At 38.9% G+C, this 20,823-nt stretch overlaps 1 pseudogene; it reads right to left on the reverse strand.

The window, feature by feature from the left end:
• Positions 1 to 19,620: 19,620 nt before the first annotated feature.
• Positions 19,621 to 20,561, reverse strand: LOC144302840 (olfactory receptor 4F15-like; annotated as a pseudogene).
• Positions 20,562 to 20,823: the final 262 nt, after the last annotated feature.

The following is a 20,823-nucleotide window of genomic DNA, read 5'->3' on the forward strand; positions in this document are numbered from 1 at the left end:
GAAATTATTTCATATGCATTTGAAATAAAGGTATATTATATTGTTTTCAGAAAAAAAAGCTTTTTTTAGAAAAAGGATTTTATTATTTTAGAGAGAGAGAGAGCATGCATGTGAGTGGGGGGAGAACTAGAAGGAGAGGGAGAGAAACAGTGAGAGAATCTCAAGCAGATTCTCTGCTGGGCACAGAGCTCAACACTGGGCTTGATCTCATGACCCTGAGATCATGACCTGAGCCAAAATCAGGTTAGATCCTTAACTGACTGAGCCATACAAACACCCCTTGGATAGAATGTCTGTATATATCTGTTAAGTCTATTTGTCCTAATGTGTCATTCCAAGACACTGTTTCATTATTGATTTTCTGCCTGAATGATCTATCCATTGATGTAGTGGGATGTTAATGTTTTCTATTATTTTATTACTGTTAATTTTTTTCTTTATATCTGTCAATATTTGTTTTATGGATTGAGGTACTCCAATGTTGAGGCCATAGATATTCACAATCTTTTTTATTTGAGTATAATTAACACATAACATTATATTAGTTTCAAATGTAATCCATACTGATTCATTCTCTGAGGTTATGCTATGCTCACCACAAGTGTAGCTACCATCTGTTGCCATACAATTCTATTACAATATCATTAACTATTTTCCATCTTCTGTGCATTATATTCCCACAACCTATTCATTTTATCACTGTAAGCCTGTGTACCCTTCACCTATTTTGCCTATCCTCCTTCTGTCTTCTCTCCCCAGTGGCAACTGTCTGCTTATTCTCCATATTTATAGGTCTGATTTGGGAGCATAGATACTTACAATTATTATATTTGCTTGTTGGTTTTGTCTCTTTATTGTTATGTAATACCCTTCATTGTCTCTTGTTACAGTCCTTGTTTTAAATTCTATTTTGTCTGATATAATTATTGCTAACTAACTTCTTCCTCCTTGAGTTTGCATGGAATATTCTTTTCATGTGTCTGTGTTTGATGTACATCTTTTGTAGGCAGCATATGGATGGGTCATATTTTTCTTAATCCATCTGCCTATGTCTTTTGCTTGGAGCATTAAACAATTTATATTTAAAGTAATTATTGACTTTTTAAAAAAGATTTTATTTATTTATTCATGAGAGACACACAGAGAGAGAGCCAGAGACATAGCCAGAAAGGGAGAAGCAGGCTACCTGTGAGAGGCCTGATGTGGCACTTGATCCCACAACTCCAGGATCATGACCTTGCAGACACTCAACCACTGAGCCACCCAGGTGCCCATCTTTTCTAAGTTATTATTGATAGTTATGTCCTTACTATCATTTTGTTAATTGTTTTCTGGTTGTTTTTATAGTTTTCTGCTCCTTTCTTCTCATTCTCTGTTCTTTTCTTCTTCTCAGTTTTTTTTTAATTTTTATTTTTTTTTGTGATTGATGACTTTTTGTAATGTTATGTTTGGCTTTCCTTTATTTTCTTTGTGTATCTATTATAGGTTTGGGGATTGTGGTTACAGTGAAGTTCACATATAAAGTCCTAAGTGTATAGTTTCCTGGTATATACCACCCGTGAACTGCTATAGTGAGATGGCTGGAGCTGATGTAGGGTAGAGCCCCAGTGTAGTTTGAGACAGCAGGCTGGCTATGGGATCCAGACCCTGCTTTGTTCTGCATTCTCAGGGTGGAAGGGAGTGTAAACTGTGGCATTTGCTAATTCCTCCAACCCAGCAACATTTCCAGCAGCTCCCTCATCATTTGATGAAGTTCTAAGGCTGGCTCTATTATATACTAGTTGCTCTTTTAAACCGTGGAGTTTTTCCTATGCCACAGGGCAGACAAATCCACTTTTGGTCCTTTGGTATGGATCCTCCTGACTGCATTATGTAGCATCAACAGTGGAAGTTCTTTTCCTTACTGTGTCTTTGTCTCTTCTCTCTGGCTCTTCTCCCTTACCCTTAAATCTTTTGTTATGCAGAAGGTGTTCAGTCAGCCCTCAGTTATTCTTTAGGAAGAATTGCTCTATAAATAGGTATAGATGTGGTAGTCTGTGGAGGAGGTCAGTTCAGGATCTCCCTATATTGCCATCATGGACTAGAATCTCTTATGTTTTACTATTTTCAACTCATTCATACTACTATCACTAGACTTTTTTTAAACCTATATTTAAATCATCCAAGTTCCAGGGATGTAGGGACAAAGAATTTGGGGAGGAAAATTGAATCTGAGAAACACTATAGAATTAATGACATCATTCCTGGAAAATTTCATAGCAATACCCTCTGTGCTGCTGTGACTTCCTAAACTCACCTCCCAAGTCAGTACCTTTATAAAGGTGGAGATGAAGAATTATGTTGACTTCTATCCTGCTAAACTGAGATGAAACATATAAACCTAATATTTTAGGACTCTTCTCATAAATGTAGGAGTACCATCTTAAAAATCAATGAAAGTCTCTGAGTTAATTTGTGAGATTTGAAAATTTTTTATTGCTCTTAGGTTAGGTACTGCTGAAATGTGTGTCTTAGAGTTTGAGTGATAATGAACTTTTTTAAACAGGAAAATCCTACCATACAGGAACCTATTAAAGACTTTAAATTTCCATTTACAACATATAATTTAATCTATTAATGTTCTTAATCATCTAAAATGAGATAGTCACAATGAAAAACATGTAACTGTGAGTGCGGTCAATGTGGTGCAGTCAGAATCAGTAGCATCTGTAAGGAATAAGCAGAGAAGAAAGAGGAAGAATGAAGATGGATTGGAAAGAGACTAGGAGAATAAAAGAAGAGACAGGTAAGGGTTAAGAAAATCCTAAAAGACAAATAAGAGGGATTTTATAGCTTTTAATAAATATAAAATTAAAGTTTATGATATAAGACCTTTCGTATCACCTGCCTAACACAGAGACTGGCACATAGGAAAAAAAAAAAACCCAGGAAATATGTGATGAATGAATTTCCTAGAAATAGATACTAAATTTCTCACACAAGAAGAAAACAGTAGCCCTCACAAACATAGGTAAATTGAATTTAACAATACATTCTCCACAAGCTTGCACTGCCCAATGATAACCCAGTTACATATATATAAAAAGTGAGCATTTAGCTGAATGAAGAAATTTTCACTCTTTCTATTACAAACATTTGGAATTAGCATGCATCATTGATGAGGAAATCCTTTTGACTTGAGAGAGCCTGTTTGGAGAAAAAGACCATGCACTTGGTTTCTTCTTGGTTTTTTTTTTTTTTTTTAGAAAACCCTGGTGACTATGTGAAGCTCTCAGGAATTCCTCAGAATCCAAGTCCCCATACAGTTTGCTATCCCTCCTCTTGGAGATGTAAACTTTTTCAATCATTCAGGGCCTGAGGAGACCCATCCTTAAACAGGAAATATAGATATCAAACAAGATGATCAGAATCATAGATTTGTATAGAAGTGGGAGAGAACTTTGAGAGAACCTATTCAGTTACTTCCTTGTACAAGTAGACAGCCAACTCCATGAGGATAAATGGCTAGCCAGTGTATTCACACCAAAACATTCACAGACGCAAAACTAGAAGTCAGCTTAAGGACTTCCAGTCCAGGGGTCTTCCTCAATAATGCACTACACCTGCTTACTAGAAAGAGTTGTGAAAAAGCTAGAATTATCTATTTTTGAGACGGTCACTTTAGCCTAATTAGGAAGGAGCCTATTTATCCCTAAGTTTTATTCATTACAATAAAATTAGCTTTCCCTCCCTGAAAGACATTTTTCCACCCACTGGGAATTTCCTTGCTAGCCCATGTTCCTGTTTCTTCACACAACCTAGTCAGTCCTTGAACACTTACCTCCATCTCAGAATTTATATCCACCAGTTTCTCTGTGCCATCCCCTGGCATGGGACCAGAAACTCTTTGACTTGGAGCACAGCCTCTCAGACTAGGCATTGGCTGGTTCCTTCTAATGCAGAGGAAAGTAACACTGAAGGGGAGGAACAACACCAGAATCCTGGAGGTTGAGGATTGAGATTTACTCCCTCTGTTTTAAAACAAAATTTGGTTCTCAAATAGGGTAGGAATAGCTGATGTCAGATGTCTCTTTTACACAGTGGGGGGAAAATGTTTAAAATGAGTTGGAGAGCACAAAAATCAGAAGCACATGAATCTTGAAAAATTTTCACATCAAGGAGACAAATTGAACATATCAAAAGATGTGTGTGTGTGTTTGTGTGTGTGTGTGTGTGTGTAGAATTGATATGATAAAACAATGCAATGCAATGATTGGAATCTGAGAATAAGAGAATGATGGTGTAGAATAAAAGGATGAAAATATTTTCAATAAGAAAAAACTTCTGACAAATATTTTACCAAAGAGCAGAAACTAAAGGGCCAGTTCTAAGCCCAGTATTAATATCTCTTGGGGTACTAAATCTTTAAGTCACATTGGTTTTCCCACAAGAGAAAGAGAAGGGAGAAGAAATGTGTGGGAAATATCAGAAAGGGAGACATAACGTAAAGACTGCTAACTCTGGGAAACGAACTAGGGGTGGTAGAAGGGGAGGAGGGCGGGGGGTGGGAGTGATTGGTTGACGGGCACTGGGGGTTATTCTATATGTTGGTAAATTGAACACCAATAAAAAAAATAAAAAAAATAAAATGTAAGTAGGGATGCATGGTCAATTACATAAATCATAGTATATGTAAGATGAGGTAAAACAATTTATTTGTCTAGAATAAGCACAACTACTCCAGGATCAGAGGAAAATTTCTTTTATTGCTGCCCCTCCCAAATCCCCTGAGAGCTCTTGTGCTCTCAGTGCCCCATGAAATCATTCTATCATGTCATATATGTCTGCTCCTGTCCTGTGTACTTGTGTTCCAAGGCAGACACTGGATACCATGAAGAACAGCATATCCAGGTGAATGAAGAGGATCTAAGGTAGAAATGAAGTCCAAAGGAGTTGGCCAGGCAGACACAGGACAAGTTGTGATTTGAGCATCATCCTCTGAGGCATGGACCCTGGGTTAGCTTGGCAGCAGAGAAGGCTGCTGGGTCAACAGGAGCGGGGTTCCTATTAGAGTTTATGAGACCTAGAAGTATCAGAGAAGGCTGAGACCACTGATGGCCCAAACTTTGAATTGGCTTAAGTCTACAAAAGGTACTCATTAATAGATTTCACTGTGAGTATTGAGGATATACAAGCAGAGAAAATTATTGAGAAAAGGAGAAAGAAAGGAAGTAATGCAAAAAATATGACATTTGATTGAATGTAGAAAGCACGCCCAAACAGAATTCAAGAAATTTTTCACATTACTTGTTTTTACTCTTTGTTGATTTTATTCATTTAGTGATAAATATTTATTGAGCATTTTCTGTAGAGTTGTTACTTGAGTGTTTTTTTTTTTCATTTTTTAAAATGGAGTTCGATTTGCCAACATATAGCATAACACCTAGTGCTCATCCCATCAAGTGCTCCCCTCAGTCCCTGTCACCCAGTCACCCTACCCCCCTGCCCACCTTACTTTCCACTACCCCTTGTTTCCCAGAGTTAGGAGTCTCTCATGTTCTGTTACCCTCACTGATATTTCCCACTCATTTTCTCTCCTTTCTCTTTTTTGCCCTTCACTATTTTTTATATTTGCCAAATAAATGAGACCGTATAATGTTTGTCCTTCTCTAAATGACACTTACTTCACTCAGCATAAAACTCTCCAGTTCCATCCACCCAGAAGCAAACCATGGCTATCTGTCGTTTTTACTGGCTGAGTAATATTCCATTGTATATATAGACCACATCTTCCTTATCCATTCAATTTTCGATGGACACCCAGGCTCCTTCCACAATTTGGCTATTGTGGGTACTGCTCCTATGAACACTGGGTTGCAGGTTTCACAGTATTTCACTGCATCTGTATCTTTGGGGTAAATCACCAGCAGTGCAATTGCTGGGTCATAGGGTAGCTCTATTTTTAACTCTTTGAGGAACCTCTACACAGTTTTCCAGAGTGGCTGTACCAGTTCACATTCCCACCAACAGTGCAAGAGGGTTCCCTTTCTCCACATCCTCTCCAACATTTGTGGTTTCCTGTATTGTTAATTTTCACTTTTCTCACTGGTGTAAGGTGGTATCACATTGTGGTTTTGATTTGTATTTCCCTGATGACCAGTGATGCAGAGCATTTTCTCATGTGCTTGTTGGCCATGTCTATGTTTCTTTGATGAAATTTCTATTCATGTCTTCTGCCCATTTCATGGTTGGACTGTTTGTTTCTTTGCTGTTGAGTTTAATAAGTTCTTTATAGATCTTGGATAGTACCCCTAAATCTGATATGTCACTTGCAAATATCTTCTCCCATTCTGTAGGTGTCTTACTTTTGTTGACTGTTTATTTTGCTGTGCAAAAGCTTCTTATCTTGATGAAGTCCCAATAGTTCATTTTTGCTTTTGATTCTCTTGCCTTCATAGATGTATCTTGCAAGAAGTTACTGTGACCATGTTCAAAGAGGGTGTTGACCTCGACACTTAATAGTGAAACTTGCAAATTACAAAGATAAAGAGAAGACCCTTAAAGCAGCAAGAAACAAGAAATCTCTAACTTTTATGGGGAGAAATATTAGATTAACAGCAGGCCTCTCCACAGAGACCTGGAAGGCCAGAAAAGGCTGACAAGATATATTCAGGGTCCTAAATGAGAAGAACCTGCAGCCAAGAATACTCTATCCAGCAAGACTCTCATTCAGAATAGAAGGAGAGATAAAGAGCTTCCAAGATAAGCAGAAACTGAAAGAATATGTGACCACCAAACCAGTTCTCCAAGAAATATTAAGGGGGACTCTGTAAAAGAAAGGGAAGTCCAAGGGAACAATCCACAAAAACAGGGACTGAATAGGTATCATGATGACACTAAATTCATATCTTTCAATAGTAACTCTGAACGTGAACGGGCTTAATGACCCCATCCAAAGGTGCAGGGTTTCAGACTGGATACTAGAGCAAGACCCATCTATTTGCTGTCTACAAGAGACTCATTTTAGACTTAAGGACACCTACAGCCTGAAAATGAAAGGTTAGAGAACCATTTACCATTCAAATGGTCCTCAAAAGAAAGCAGGGGCAGCCATCCTCATATCAGATAAACTGAAGTTTATTCCAAAGACTGTAGTAAGAGATGAAGAGGGACAGTATATCATACTTAAGGGATCTATCCAACAAGAGAACCTAACAATCATCAATAGAAATAGAAAACCTGAAAGGCCAATAACCAGGGAGAAATTGAAGCAGTCATCAAAAACCTTCCAAACACAAAAGTCCAGGTCCAGATGGCTTCCCAGGGGAATTCTAACAAATGTTTAAGGAAGAAACCATACCTATTCTACTAAATCTAAAGCTGTTTGGAAATATGGAAAGAGATGGAGTACTTCCAAACTCATTCTATGAGGCCAGCATCACTTTAATTCCAGAACCAGTCAAAGACCCACCAAAAAGGAGAATTATAGACCAATATCCCTGATGAAATAAAATATTTAACAATTAAAAAAAACAAAAAACAAAAAGGGTGTTGCCTGTGTTCTCCTCTAGGACTTTGATAGATTCTGGTCTCATATTTAGATCTTTCATCCATTTTGAGTTTATCTTTGTGTATGGTGCAAGAGAGTGGTCTAGTTTCATTCTTCTGCATGTGGATGTCCAATTTTCCCATCACCATTTATTGAAGAGACTGTCTTTTTTCCAGTGGATAGTCTTTCCTGCTTTGTCAAATATTAGTTGACCATAAAGTTAAGGATCCACTTCTGGATTTCTATTCTGTTCCATTGATCTATGTGTCTGTTTTTGTGCCAGTACTACACTGTCTTGATGACCACAGCTTTGTAGTACAACCTGAAATCTGGCATTATGATGCCCCTGCTATGGTTTTCTTTTTTTGAAATTCCCCTGGCTATTCGGGGTCTTTTCTGATTCCACACAAATCTTAAGATAATTTGTTCCAAGTCTCTGAAGAAAGTCCATGGTATTTTGATAGGGATTGCATTAAATGTGTAAATTGCCATGGGTAGCATAGACATTTTCACAATATTAATTCTTCCAACCATGAGCATGGAATATTTTTCCATCTCTCTTTGTGTCTTCCTCAATTTCTTTCAGAAGTGTTCTGTAGTTTTTAGGGTATAGATCCTTTACCTCTTTGGTTAGGTTTATTCCTAGGTATCTTATGCTTTTGGGTGCAATTGTAAATGGGATGGACTCCTTAATTTCCCTTTCTTCAGTCTCATTGTTAGTGTACAGAAATGCCATTGATTTCTGGGCATTGATTTTGTATACTGCCACGCTGCCAAATTGCTGTATGAGTTCTAGCAATCTTGGGGTGGAGGCTTTTGGGTTTTCTAAGTACAGTATCATGTCATCTGCAAAGAGGGAGAGTTGAACTTCTTTGCCAATTTGAATGCCTTTTCTTTTTATGATAGGCACACAGTGAGAGAGAGAGAGAGAGAGAGGCAGAGACACAGGCAGAGGGAGAAGCAGGCTCCATGCACCGGGAGCCCGAGGTGGGATTCGATCCCAGGTCCCCAGGATCGCGCCCTAGGCCAAAGGCAGGCGCCAAACCGCTGCGCCACCCAGGGATCCCTTGAATGCCTTTTATTTCTTTTTGTTGCCTAATTGCTGAGGCTAGAACTTCTCGTACTATGTTGAATAGCAGTGGTGAGAGTGGACATCCCTGTCTTGTTCCTGATCTTAGGGGAAAGGCTCCCCGTGTTTCCCCATTGAGAATGTTATTTGCTGTGAGCTTTTTGTAGATGGCTTTTAAGATGCTGAGGAATGTTCCCTCTATCCTTACCCTCTGAAGAGTTTTGATCAGGAATGGATGCTGTATTTTGTCAAATGCTTTCTCTGCACATCTTGAGAGGATCATATGGTTCTTGTATTTTCTCTTGCTGGTATGATCAATCACATTGATTGCTTTAGGAGTGTTGAACCAGCCTTGCATCCTTGGGATAAATCCCACTTGGTCACGGTGAATACTCTTCTTTTTTTTTTAAGATTTTTAAATTTTATTTATTCATAGAGACAGAGAGAGAGAGAGAGAGAGAGAGAGAGAGAGAGAGGCAGAGACACAGGCAGAGGGAGAAGCAAGCTCCATGAAGGGAGCCCGCCACGGACTCGATCCTGGGTCTCCAGGATCTCGCCCTGGGTTGCAGGCGGCACTAAACTGCTCCGCCACTGGGGCTGCCGGTGAATACTCTTCTTAATGTGTTGTTGGATCCTATTGGCTAGTATCTTGTTGAGAATTTTTGCATCCATGTTCATCAGGGATATTGGTCTATAATTCTCCTTTTTGGTGGGGTCTTTGTCTGGTTCTGGAATTAAAGTGATGCTGGCCTCATAGAATGAGTTTGGAAGTACTCCATCTCCTACCTTTCGGATCAGCTTTAGTAGAATAGATATTGTTTCTTTTTTAAAACTTTGATAGAATTCCCCTGGGAAGCCATCTGGCCCTGGACTTTTGTGTTTGGGACATTTTTGATGACTGCTCCAATTTCCTCCCTGGCTGTCCATCTGTTCACGTTTTCTATTTCTTCCTGTTCCAGATTTGGTAGTTTGTGATTTTCCAGAAATGCATCCATTTCTTCTACATTGCCTAATTTATTGGCGTAAAGCTGCTCATAATAAGTTTTTAAGATCGTTTGTATTTCCTTGGTATTGGTGGTGATCTCTCCTTTCTCATTCATGATTTTATTAATTTGAGTCTTTTCTCTCTTCTTTTTAATAAAACTGGCTAATGGTTTATCTATCTTACTAATTCTTTCAAAGAACCAACTCCTGGTTTTGTTAATCTGTTCCACAGTTCTTCTGGTCTCTATTTCATTGAGTTCTGCTTGAATCTTAATTAACTCTCTGCTTCTGCTGGGTGTTGGATCTATTTGATGTTTTTTCCTCCAGTTCCTTTGGGTGCAAGGTTAGCTTTTGTATTTGGGGTCTTTTCCAGTTTTTGGATGGATGCTTGTAATGCTATGTATTTCCCTCTCAGAACTGCGTTTGCTGAATCCCAAAGATTTTGATCGTTTGTATCTTTATTCTCATTACTTTCCAGAAATATTTTCAGTTCTTCTCAAAAAATCCTGGTTGACCCTTTCATCTTTTTGCAGGATGCTCTTTAACCTCCACGTGTTTGAATTTCTTCCAAATTTCTTCTTGTGATTGAGTTCTAGTTTCAAAGCATTATGGTCTGAAAATATGCAGGGGACAATCCCAATCTTTTGGTATCAGTTTGTGAACCAGTATGTGGTCTATTCTGGAGAAAGTTCCATGTGCACTTGAGAAGAATGTGTATTCAGTTGCGTTTGGATGTAAAGTTCTGTAAATATTTGTGAAATCCATCTGGTCTAGTGTATCATTTAAAGCTCTTGTTTCTTTGGAGATGTTGTGCTTAGAAAATCTGTCATTTGCAGAAAGCACCGTGTCGAAGTCTCTCAGTATAAGTGTATTATTATCTAAGTATGTCTTAACTTTGGTTATTAATTGATTTATATACTTGGCAGCTTCCACATTCGGGGCATAAATATTGATGATTGTTAGGTTCTCTTGTTGGATAGATCCCTTAAGTATGATATACTGTCCCTCTTCATCTCTTACTACAGTCTTTGGGATAAACTTCAGTTTATCTGATATGAGGATGGCTGCCCCTGCTTTCTTTTGAGGACCATTTGAATGGTAAATGGTTCTCTAACCTTTCATTTTCAGGCTGTAGGTGTCCTTAAGTCTAAAATGAGTCTCTTGTAGACAGCAAATAGATGGGTCTTGCTCTAGTATCCAGTCTGAAACCCTGCACCTTTGGATGGGGTCATTAAGCCCATTCACATTCAGAGTTACTGTTGAAAGATATGAATTTAGTGTCATCATGATACCTATTCAGTCCCTGTTTTTGTGGATTGTTCCCTTGGACTTCCTCTTTCTTTTACAGAGTCCCCCTTAATATTTCTTGGAGACCTGGTTTGGTGGTCACATATTCTTTCAGTTTCTGCCTATCTTGGAAGCTCTTTATCTCTCCTTCTATTCTGAATGAGAGTCTTGCTGGATAGAGTATTCTTGGCTGCAGGTTCTTCTCATTTAGGACCCTGATTATATCTTGTCAGCCCTTTCTGGCCTGCCACGTCTCTGTGGAGAGGTCTGCTGTTAACCTAATACTTCTCCCCATATAGGTTAGGGATCTATTGTTTCTTGCTGCTTTAAGGATCTTCTCTTTATCTTTGGAATTTGCAAGTTTCAGTATTAATTGTTCGGGTGTTGAACTGTTTTTGATTTTAGGGGGGATCTCTCTATATCTTGGTTCTGAATACCTCTTTCCCTCCCAAGTTAGGGAAGTTCTCAGCTATGATTTGTTCAAATACATTTTCTGGTCCTCTGTCCCTTTCAGCGCTTTTCTGGAACCCCAATTAAACATAGATTTTTCCTTGAGGCTGTCATCTCTTCCCCGTAACCTTCCTCATGATCTTTTAATTGTTCTTCTCTTTTTTCCTCAGCTTCCTTCCTTGCCATAAACTTGTCTTCTATGTTACTCACTCGTTCTTCTACTCCATTAACCCTCGTCTTTAGGACCTCCAGTTTGGATTGCATTTCATTTAATTGATTTTTAATCAATTTTAATCAGTTTTAATTTCGGCCTGATGAGATCTAAATTCTGTAATCATGAAGTCTCTTGAATCCGTTATACTTTATTCCAGAGCCACCAGTAGCTTTATAATTTTGCTTCTGAATTGGCTTTCTGACATTGAATTCTAATCCAAATTCTGTAACTCTGTGGCAGAGACTACTGTTTCTGATTCTTTGTTTTGTGGTGAGTTCTTCTTTCTAGTCATTTTGCTCAGTGCAGAGTGGCTAAAAACAAGTTGTACTGGAAAAAGGAAGATAAAAGTGGAAAAAAGGGAAGAAACAAACAACAACAACAATAAAAAAAAACAAAGAATACAAAACAAGAACAAAAAACAAATAAGGAGAGTTATCCTCTGGTTTTATATATTGTAAATTCCTTGACTTTCCCTGGAGCTTTCTAGCACTGCTGGGTCGAGAACTTGCTCTGCCCCGGTCCTTCCTGCTGGTCTTCTGGGGGAGGGTCCTGCTGTGCTGATTCTCAGGTGTGTGCACCTGAGGGAGCTGCCCTGCCCCCTGCCAGGTGCACAGCTCAGTGGGAGCTGTTCATCCTGTGATGCCCCTGTTCCCTGGCAGCCCTGCTCCGTCCCAGGCACAGAGTATCACAAGGAGGAATAACAGTGGCAGTGGCCTGCCCTCCTGCCCTGGAGTCAGTTCCCGCAGTAACTACCACAGTCTCCCAGTCTGCACTGGTCTGGATGCTCCGCCGGTGGGGGTGCTGATCTGCACAGCTCGGGGGTGCCTGGTGGCAGGAGCATCATCACTGTCCTGTGCCCTCCCAGCCTCCGGCTGTCCCAGGGGGAGTGCAGGATTGTGGGCTGTGTCCCCCGGCACCCTGGGATCTGGGGCCTGGCCACTGGAATTGTGCTCCCGTGGCCGCGCAGCCCCCTCGTCATTGAGCCGCTGCCTGAGCTGCTCCCGGGGCTGCTTGAGAGCGAGCTCCAGCCCTTTTCAGCCTAGGGCCCACAGTGTGTGGCACGGTCTACCCCGGGGTGCACCTCCTCTGTTAGTGACTCCGGAACCTGGAGGCTCCACTGCCCCTTCTGGGATCCTGCCCGAGTTCCCTGTAAGCACCTTTCCATCAGGGAAGATTTTTAAAGTTCCTGCTTCTCCAAGGCTGGGCTTTTCTGTCCTGGAGGCTCTTGCCACCCAGCCTTAGCCCGGCTCCTTGTGGGCCCTTCCCCCACTGTATTCTTTTTTATTTTATTTTTTTCATCTTCCTGCCTTATTAGAAGCCTGAACTCTTTTCTCTGTAGCATTCCAGCTGTTCTCTCTTTAAGTCTGAGGCTGAATTCATAGGTTTTCAGAATGATTTTAAAGTTATCTAGGTAAGTTGGTGGGGACAGGTGACTTGGGGACCCTACTCTACTGCCATCATGCCCCGCCACCCATAATATTCAATTTTAATACATTTTGTTTAATTTTTTGTTTTATTTTACTTGTGAGATACTTCGTAAAATAAAAAATAAAAATAGTTAAGTAATAGTAAGAGGAATGTGGTCATATTTCTAATCTAAAGGGACAGCTCTTAATATATCATATTACCTGCACCGTATCCTGTAGTCTTTGTTTACATACTGTTTATCAGAAAGAGTTCCCTTTTATCTTTTTTTCTAGGGTTACTGTAACAAATGACCACGAGCTTGCTGGCTTAAAAATCCAGGAAATAATTTTCTCAAAGTTCTGGAGGCTAGAAATCCAAAATCAAGGTATTGAAAGGTCCACATCACCTCTGAATACTCTAGGTGAGATTTTTTTCTTTGCCTTTTTTATCTCATGGTGGCTCCTGTCATTTCTTGGTTTTGTGACAACCTAATTCTAATCTCTGCCTCTCTCTTCACATAGCCTCCTTCCTTGTGTCTCTTTGTGTCCTTTTTCATCTCATATAAGGACATCTATTGGATTTAAAGTCCATCCTAGTTCAGTGTGTTATCTTTGTGTTATCTTGATTCTTATTAATTACATCTGCAAAAATTCTGTTTCCAAATTAGCTCACATTCTGATGTTCTGGATGGACTTGAATTTTGTGGGGACGCTGTTGAACTCAGTACACCTTTTATTCCTACTTTGCTGAGACTTTTGCTGTGAAATTTATTGAGTATGGGTACTTATTGAGTATGGGTACTGGATTTAATAGAATGCATTTTCTATATCTATCAAAATGTTAGTATGATTTTTCTCCCTTCATATACATATAGTGAATTCTTCTGAATAATTTCCAAAAGTTAAAACAACCTTGCATTCTGGCATAAAACTAAGTTCTTCTGGTGTTTTCTCTTACACATATCAATATTTTTATTTTGTTATTGCTTTTTAGATTTTTTAAATCTGTGGTAAAGGGATTTACAAATTGGTTTATTATTTTCCTTTCTTATAATGTTATTGTGTTTTTCGAAACTGTTTATTAGAAGGAAAGGATTAGTAACTGGTGTGTAACCATTCTGTGTTTTGTGGTCAAGAAAAAAAGGATGGGGTGAAGAGATAGATGAGACAGAGAGAACCATAGGGAGGGGAGGAGAGTAAATGAGAATAACAAGAAGACATGACTTGGTCAAATCTCCATGGAAAACATGTTAACTGGATCTCCTCTAGGGGTCTCTATTAGAAGATAGATAATGGAATGTTAGCAGGATGTACTTTGTCATTTTAGTTTGCTTATGTTAAATGAACACAGAGTTTATGTTTTATGAAACAGAACCCACAACAAAATATTAATGTTCACTATGTACATATGGGAATATAAAGACGAGATATGTCATGACCAAAATACTTCCCTTTTTGTAAGTGATATCTTTCATGTATTACTGGAGACTTCATCTGTTATATCTGGGCCAGGTAACATCGTAGTGCAACATGACAGAACCTGGGGAATTATGTTGGCACTCTCAGACATCTGCTTCACTAATGTCTTGCAGTTACCTGTATCCTTGAATTATTAGAAAAGTTCGTAACTAAAAACTCTGTTTTGTCTTCAGTATGATAATCAGACCCTTTATTTTATCTCAGTCATAAAAACTTTCATACTTTAAAATATATATTTAAATATGTATTTATATATGTATGAATATATTTAAATAATTTATATTTATTATATAAATATAAATGTTTATATATTTTATTATATAAATTATATTATATATAATATATTAAATTATATATAAACATATATGTTTATTAATATATTTTAATATATTTATTAATAAATATTAAATATTTTATATGTTATATAGTATATATTTTAAAATATATAAAATCTTTACATATATAAAAGATCTTATATATTTATTTGGGAGAGAGAGAGCATGAGTGCACACAAGCCAGGGAAGGGTTAGAAGCAGACTTCTCACTGATCATGGAGCTTAATGCAGGGCTTGATCCCAGGATCCTGGGATCATGGCCTCAGCCAAAGACAGGTGCTTAACTGACTGAACCACCCAGCACTCCTTTAATATATATTTCTAAAGGAGATTTATTTTTTTTCTTTCCTTTTTTTTTAAGATTTTATTTATTCATTCATGAGAGACACAGAGAGAGAGGTAGAGACACAGGCAGAGGGAGAAGCAGGCTCCATGCAGGATCACACCCTGGGCTGAAGGCGGCGCTAAACCGCTAAGCCACCGGGCTGCCCTCTAATGGAGATTTAGAATGCTTTTTTCTGGTTACTTGTCAGGAGAATTTCCTAGAATTGTTTAAGTATTTTTTCTTTTTTGTTGGAGTGGAGTGTGTCAGGTTTCAACCAGGAGAGTGAAATTATACATTTATTTGAACGATAAAAATTTAATTTAAAGAATCATTGGGTATAATGTGTTGAACTACATAGTTAAAAGGATAAATGGAAGCTCTCCTCAGCTAATCTCATACTTTCAGAAGGGATCCATGAATGAAGGTGATGGTAGAATCATGGTAGAAAGGAAGGCTATGTATAGGCTCTACAGAGTCAGCTTTTTGTTACATGAGTTTGTGCTAATTACTACCACTGTGGAATATTTGACCTGTCAGCAGCACAGGGAGATCCTTGAAATAGTACCATGTTTTAAGAACTGGAATCAATCACTTGAGGGTAGTTACTGACACTGAGCCCTTTCTTAACTGGAGGAGACAGAGATTGATTCTTTTGAGGATTCATATGTATTTTTTGACTATGCATTATCTTTCCTACTTTGAGTGGCTTTGCCCTGTACCACTATCCAAATGTTCACAATGTCTGATTTCCAATAGGAATATTGCATAATATTTCCTTAAGCCAGGACTACTCACTTTATAGCTGAGAAAGTACACAAAAGCATGCATAATTAAGGAACCCATTTTTCCTTTCTATGTTGCATGATTGGAAGCTGTCCATCTCATAGAACATTGGAAGAGCCTGTTAAAGTTACGATTGACGCGCCATTTTAAAGATGATACCCTGCAGAGCTGGTGTCTGTGCTTCAGGATATATGCTTTGATCTAGTGACATTTTTAGATGGTGCTGGGTTCCTGTGGATAAAATATATAGGTCTTGCAACCAAAGAGATGGAGAAAATAGTAGTGTCTTTTATCATAAATTTCAGTGAAGTTCTTGTGCAGTTTCTGTTTCCTGCCCTCAAATTTTAGGTTTGGCAGTAATGGGGAAGACGGTTCTTTTGGGAGACACAATTTGAGTTATAATATACCTATAATGTTTAACTGCTTTTCTGTCACTTGGGGTACCTCATATTAGAAGACCAATATTCAGGGATCCCTGGGTGGCGCAGCGGTTTGGCGCCTGCCTTTGGCCCAGGGCGCGATCCTGGAGACCTGGGATCGAATCCCACATCAGGCTCCTGGTGCATGGAGCCTGCTTCTCCCTCTGCCTATGTCTCTGCCTCTCTCTCTCTCTCCGTGACTATCATAAATAAATAAAAAAAAAATTAAGAAGACCAATATTCAGAAGATTGAGATATCTCAGTTTTATCCCATATGTGATAAATATCAGGTTGCTGCTTCTTAATGGGTGATACAGCAAAGAGTTTGTGTAAAATTAGGGGTTCACTGAGGTATCTCTTGTTGACTCCATGATGGATGATAACTGTAGCAACAGTAGATTGGCAAGAACACTTTAACTGGAGCTCAAACTGCTTACAAACAAATGGGCCCACCTCAGCAGGCAAATAACATAGATCATCAGAAGAACTGCTCTGGGATAGGAGGATTTAGAAAGGGTAATAGAGGAGAATATAATTATCAACCATGAGCAACAGTGATACTGTAGCTTTCCTGTTTTAAGTCTTCCTTTTGTAAAATCAAAAAAAGTTATTATTTTGAAGAATCTATGACAGGATAAGGTAAAGGAGAACTAAGTTCTTTAAAAAGTGGTCTTGGCATTTCTTACTTCCTAACAAGGAGATGTTTCTCTGCTGCCAGCACCTGAAAGTCTGTGTCATGTTTCTTCCTCTGGCTTCATGTAATGCACAGTATTCTCTATGGGAAACACTGGACATACTAAGGAGTTAATACAACCTTTAAAAATGAAAAAGTAGGGGCACCTGAGTGGCTCAGTGGTTGAACATCTGCCTTCAGCTCAGGGTGTGACCCTGAGGTCTGAGGATCTAGTCCCACATCGGGCTCCCTGCAGGGAGCCTGCTTCTCCCTCTGCTCTGTCTTACCTCTCTCTGTTTGTCTCTCATAAATAAACAAAGTCTTTAAATAATGAAAAAGTAGGTGCACCTGAGTGACTCAGTCATTTCTGCTCAGGTTGTGATCTCAGAATCCTGGGATCAAGCCCTGTATCAGACTCTGTGTTCAGCCCCAAGTCTGCTTGTTCCTATCCTGCTCTACACCCCTAAACAGGCATTTATCATTTGATGATGTGGGGAAAGACCAGACATAGAGAAATATATATGGACTGAATATATATGGATTTCTCAGACATGAGAAATATATATGGATGCTCTCTCTCTTTTTCTAAAATAAGTAAACAATAAGTCTTTTAAAATGTAAAAGCAGTGGTCATCAAGACAGTGTGGTACTGGCACAAAAACAGGCACATAGATCAATGGAACAGAATAGAGAATCCAGAAGTGGACCCTCAACTTTATGGTCAACTAATATTCGATGAAGGAGGAAAGACTATCCATTGGAAGAAAGACAGTCTCTTCAATAAATGGTGCTGGGAAAATTGGACATCCACACGCAGAATAATGAAACTAGACCACTGTCTTTCACCAGACACAAAGATAAACTCAAAATGGATGAAAGATCTAAATGTGAGACAAGATTCCATCAAAATCCTAGAGGAGAACACAGGCAACACCCTTTTTGAACTCGGCCACAGTAACTTCTTGCAAGATACACCCACAAAGGCAAAAGAAACAAAAGCAAAAAATAAACTATTGGGACTTCATCAAGATAAGAAGCTTTTGCACAGCAAAGGATACAGTCAACAAAACTAAAAGACAACCTACAGAATGGGAGAAGATATTTGCAAATGACATATCAGATAAAGGGCTAGTTTCCAAGATCTATAAAGAACTTCTTAAACTCAACACCAAAGAAACAAACAATCCAATCATGAAATGGGCAAAAGACATGAACAGAAATCTTACAGAGGAAGACATAGACGTGGCCAACATGCACATGAGAAAATGCTCTGCATCACTTGCCATCAGGGAAATACAAATCAAAACCACAATGAGATACCACCTCACACCAGTGAGAATGGGGAAAATTAACAAGTCAGGAAACCACAAATGTTGGAGAGGATGCGGAGAAAAGGGAACCCTCTTACACTGTTGGTGGGAATGTGAACTGGTGCAGCCACTCTGGAGAACTGTGTGGAGGTTCCTCAAAGAGTTAAAAACAGACCTGCCCTATGACCCAGCAATTGCACTGTTGGGGATTTACCCCAAAGATACAGGTGCAATGAAACGCCGGGACACCTGCACCCTGATGTTTATAGCAGCAATGTCCACAAAAAACAAACTGGAAGGAGCATCGGTGTCCATCGAAAGATGAATGGATAAAAAAGATGTGGTCTATGTATACAATGGAATAATCAGTCATTAGAAATGACAAATACCCACCATTTGCTTCAACGTGGATGGAACTGGAGGGTATTATGCTGAGTGAAGTAAGTCAATTGGAGAAGGACAAACATTATATGTTCTCATTCATTTGGAGAATATAAATAATAGTGAAAGGGAATAGAAGGGAAGGGAGAAGAAATGGGTAAGAAATGTCAGAAAGGGAGACAGAACATAAAGACTCCTAACTCTGGGAAACAAACCAGGGGTGGTGGAAGGGGAGGAGGGTGGGGGGTGGAGGTGAATGGGTGACGGGCACTGAGGGGGGCACTTGATGGGATGAGCACTGGGTGTTATTCTGTATGTTGGTAAATTGAACACCAATAAAAAATAAATTTATTATTAAAAAATAAAAATAAAAAAAATGTAAGTATTCCAGCTCTTTTCCCTTCAACTGGGACAATTCTAAGCCATAGAATTTATGGAGTCTCCCATAGGTCCATTGTAAGCTTGCACCCTAATCACATTTATCAACATAAGTAGCCTTCACTTCTCTGTCTCATTTTCTATTCACTTAATCAGATGTTTGAAAATAAACTTCTAAATAAACTACTGGCAATCACATTTTGTCTTTGGATCTTCTTCTGAGGGAACACAACCTGAGTAAATAGATGGAATTGCTAGTCCCATGTATAGTTGATATAATCATTCCTGACATTATCCAAAGCATGTCTGTAGTTCATTTGCAAACTTATAGAAAACAGAAGAGATATCATTATATCCTTCTATTGTCAAAACCATCACAATTTCAATCATAAATATTATTTAGTAGATAGTGATGCTGTCTCCTAAAATAACCCATATCATTTCCCACAATAGTAGAGGTTATAAATAAATGTTCTAATAGTAGGAGTCTATTCAATGAGATAGGTGTGTCTGGCCATGTTCAAAGAGCATCTGCCTTCACTGGAAGTATCCAAATGGCTGATGGATGTATAGGTTTAGAGCTCCAGAGTCAGATTCAGTCAGAAAAATGTGAAATCATGTCCCTGCTTGTACAATCTTCTTGTTGCTACCTTTACATCTTTGTTCTATAATGTATAGATGGCAGGATTCAAGACATGGTTGATAGCAAAGTCAGCAGTGAACAGGCATTTATCACTTGATGATTTGGGAAAAGACCAGACATAGAGAAATATATATGGACTGAAAAATAGAACCATCACAGTGACGTGAGCTGACTCAGTGACAAGTACCTGGATAAGTCTTTTGAAGAACATTTCCAGACAGTGACTAAAATGAAGGTATAGGAAAGATTAGCAGAAAGAAGGTGCTCATGCTCATGACATTACTGCTGGCAGCAATAATAAACTCAAACTTGGCTCCAGACATGCATGCAAGTTTTTTTATTCTAGGAGAGTTATAACAGAAGCTTTTTGCTTTATTAGGACCTCAAAAGTACAAGTTCATAATGAAAACAAAGTGAGACACACGTAGATCAGCCCAATGACCCAGCTAGTAGTTACAAATGAAACACATATTGTAGGATTCCTGATGTTCAGGTAGTGAAGAGGCCTACAGATTGCAATGTACCTGTCAAATGCCATGGTTATGAGCAGCATCATCTCTACTCCTCCCATGATGTGGATGAAGCATATCTGTGTCATGCAGCTTTGGAAAGGAATTATCTTGCATTCATTTAAAAGGTCTGTAATCATCTTAGACACTGTGATAAAGAAAAGATCCATATCAATGAGGTGCAGATTAGCCAGGAGGAAGTACATTGGAAAATGTAACGGAAGTCTAAAATTACCAAAAAGAAAATGAAGAGATTTCCTTGGATGATCTCTTAAAGAGATTAAGGAGAATATCAACATGAGAAAAGCTTAGTTTCCCAAGAACTAGAGAGTCCCAGTAACACAGACTCAGAAACAAGAGGCTCTCTCAATGAGTCAAGTGAGAGCATCTTTTCTTCCTCTATCTGAAGAGATTTGTGTGTGCTTATCTGAAAACTATAATGACCTCTCCTGAGGTGGTTGCCCTACAGGAGCCTGCTGGTAATCCTCAGTGCCTGCCCCCACCTCTTCACATTACTCCTAGTCCTATAAGCAGGCTCAAGTCCCAGAGAGCTCCAGTGATTCAGAGGCAAAATGGAATTCATGACCAGATGCAATACACACCAAGAGAACTGCAATACTTTCCATATGATTATCATCAGACACCTAGAA

Source organism: Canis aureus, chromosome 32, assembly GCF_053574225.1.
Source record: "Canis aureus isolate CA01 chromosome 32, VMU_Caureus_v.1.0, whole genome shotgun sequence".
In the NCBI taxonomy this organism is placed as follows: Eukaryota; Metazoa; Chordata; class Mammalia; order Carnivora; family Canidae; genus Canis; species Canis aureus.